The sequence below is a fragment of the Manis javanica genome, chromosome 14, assembly GCF_040802235.1.
Source record: "Manis javanica isolate MJ-LG chromosome 14, MJ_LKY, whole genome shotgun sequence".
NCBI lineage: Eukaryota > Metazoa > Chordata > Mammalia > Pholidota > Manidae > Manis > Manis javanica.
The window spans coordinates 14,639,245-14,642,782 of NC_133169.1; positions in this window are offsets into that span (position 1 = coordinate 14,639,245).

The following is a 3,538-nucleotide window of genomic DNA, read 5'->3' on the forward strand; positions in this document are numbered from 1 at the left end:
AAACTGAACTGAGAACTTGCCTCCAATCCAGTGATGTTGGAAGGGTTTAATGAGTTCATGTAAGAAGGCAGGGGGAGGTCCTTGGGTTCAAAGATAATAAAATAATAAAGTTAGACAACATTTGCACTACTCTAATAAAAAAATAAACAAGCTGCCCTATCTCCATGTTATCTAAGGTCCCAGAATGACCTTTCATTTTGTGTGCGGTTAAGTTTTCAGCAGTCATGATTCTTAACAACTCAAACTGCTGGCTTTTCTGGTAGGATAAAATAGAAATAATCAGATTAGAGAAGGCATCTCCGGAGAGCGCGGGGTTTAATATTAACTTCCTAGAGAGCACAAAGCAAGGCTTCCAGCAGGGGCCGAGGGCTCAGCACTCCCACGTTCTGGAATGCGACCAGATTTCAGCCTTCAAAGATCAGCAGCTGGGACTTCAGAAATGTAGGACCATGAGGGCTTTTGAGGTTTACGACAGGGAAGAATAGTTGAGCCATGGGTCAGCAGCCCTTATGACTCAGAGGTGGTGCTTTTTTGAATTGAACCTGCAAGGTGTTTTGGTGGAGTCTGTTTTTCAAAGTTAGATCAAAACTTCCTGGTTTTGCCAAAATAAGGAAGCCAGAAAACGTTTACCTGCCGTTGGGTGTGAAGACATGGCTAGAGAGAGGATAAGCTTGATTAAAAAAAAAAAAGTTTCAATTTGCTTTGGTCTTTGCTTTTTATACTTGAAAATCATCTTTACCTAATTTAGACTTTTCATTTTGTTTCAGTGTGATGGGGACATCTTTATCACTGTTTATCAGGAATTAAAATCTCAAGGATCAGGGTCTAATTAATTCATTTCAGAGCTGCTTTGAACTCATTGGGAGAAATCTGACTAGACATAATAAACCATCCTCATAGATGCTTGATTAACAACAGCGATGGCAGCTATGCACGTTCTTATTTTCTATTTCAACAGAAGCCAGAGAAAAGAAAATCTTTAATACTGTATTAGTAAATAACTTTCTGTCATCTTCATAAAACACATTATGATACACTAGATACTAGACTATAGTAAATGTTGCTATTCTTGCTTTTTTTTGTAGTAAACACTTGTTTGTATGTTTTAAAAATTTTTTCCCCCCTGATAGATATGGTTTAAATATAGGTTTCATTTATTTTGACTTTTTAAGCTTGAGTAATTTATACTCTAATTGGATAGAAAAATCAGCTAAAAATCCTTATACTTTATTTCACAGGACTTTTAAATTAGTGTTTCAAAATTAAGAGAACAATTTGGTTTAAAGACAATTAGCTGCCACATAATCTGATAAATAAGCATAAGTTGCTCAAGTTGCACGTCAGAGTGTATCATGAAATTGTATCAATTAAACATCCCTTACAGGCAACACCTTTCTCTAGGAAAAGTGAGATCAAAAGCCGAGTTAGCATGCCTAATGAAGAACTTTCATTAACCTCATAATCTCTTGCAAGGGCCCAGAAGGTCAGAAAAGTCCCCATTTGTTTTCAAAATAGTGTGAAACTAGAGCTTGTGTGTTTAAACTTCCCTTGCACACTCAAACTGTAGAATGAGACAAATCTGCAATTCCCTTTCAAAAATGACAATTGGTGTTTTCTGGATAAATAAATGTTATGGTAACCCAGCCTTGGTTCATAGAGATTGCACTTGGTTAATTGCTGTGTGGATTTAGATTTGAAGCCCCTGGTTTTGAGCGCTGCTAAAGAAGCAGCTCTTATTGGATAAAAATAGTTTAAGTAGGGGAGCGCTCACCGTAGAGATCAAGAGCACGCTCATATCTGTTTCCTGAGCCACGATGAATTGGGACATTTTGATGAACTCTGGCAAGGACGCAGAAGTATTGCATTTGTGATTTTGAAATCACTTTGACAAAAGACAGGCCTCTGGTCTGTTCCGCTGTGAAGAAAAAGCAGGGGAAGTGTGAGGAGAATTTGGTTACCTAAACAGGGATTCATCCATGTGCTCAAGGGAAGGGGAGCAGTTGAGGGCAAGAGGTTGAATAGTAGGTAGCGGGGAGGTTCTGGGTTGGCGCAGCCTAGCAGGTATCGAGGTGGGCCCAGATCAATAAGCGTGGCCCCAGTAGATGCCGAAGTCCGGAAGGTGGCTTAGTGGTGAGCCCAGGTGCACGGAACACACCGAGGCTAAGCCTTGGAGAACTGTATGCATTGTGGCCTCAGACTATTTGTCTCCTAGATGCTGGGCTGGACGGCTGGGAGGAAAGAAAAGGAGCATATTACCAGGAGGCCAGGATCGGAGGTTGGAGGAGTCTTCAAACCCCAGAACTGGATTGTACAGAATAGTGAGAAAAGCCTAATACTTTTGTCAAAATTAAACGTACCCCTTTCAATTCAAATAAATTTGTAAAGCAAATACACCCGTGTATTCTGACTTCTCACCATATCCCTCCCACAGCCTTTCTCTCCATGAAGGACCTCTACCCCTAACCTTTCTAAAGACTCACTAGTCAGGCAGTACGGTAGGTGTGACCCCACATTTGCTCCTTGAATCCTTATAACAGCTCTGTAAATTAGTATTATTACTCCCTATTTTACACATGTACAAACTAAGGCTCAGTGAGATCAACCTTCTTGAAGGGCAACTGGAGTTGGAATTCAAGCCTAGGTTGGTTCAATGCCGAAGTCAGTGAGTTACCTGCCCTCCTTACATCTTGAGTTTCTCTCCCTCCTCCTCCCTCAACAGCGGCTCCTGAGAGTCATAGACTTGCAGAGGCGACCGTGCCTCAGTTGTACATCCTGTCTGTGACCATGGATGCAGATGTTTGAAAATCTTGGGGCAGCATTATACGTATCATGCATGAGGCCACTACAAACTGTTTTATCTGTTTTTTAAATAAGTAAGATGGCAATCTAAAAATGAGACCTTTCTTTTAATTATAAATATCGACTCATCTGTTCAATCCTTCCCTGTACACTGGTCAAGGACTTACTATGGGAAACATCATGGCCTACGTCTTAGAGGTGGTGGAGGGTGTTTCAGAGCTATCTGACCCTGCGTCTGCCTTCTAGGACACTGTAGTAGTTATGCTTTTGGACTAGAAATAGTGCATTCAGCTTTCCTTGACATATGTAGAATTTATATTTTGATTATATGCAGCGAAAGTAGCCTCCCAACCAAGGTTTGCCAAAGCAAATACGGGGGGTAATTACAGACAGACTTGTTGACCTTAGGTGTGAGGCTCCACAGTGATAACGGCCCCATAAAAGCTGCTCACTTGGAATTACCTGGAAGACAGAGTCTGGCCTTCAGTTTACTCAGCTGAAAGGTGTTCCCTGAAAGCGCTTCTCTGGGGAAGGAGGTGTAAATGGGATACTCAGGTAGAAGGGACAGATACACGGCACATAATTCTGTGTTTTTCCTTTTGTTTGATGACTCAGATATTTTTAAAGAGCAACCTGTAAATGAGGAGCTTCTGCCCAGAAACCTGTATGTAACAGCCGAGTCTATTTGAGTCATTTTAATTGCCCAAGATTTCTCTCGTGGGCGTTGGCATTTGGAGGA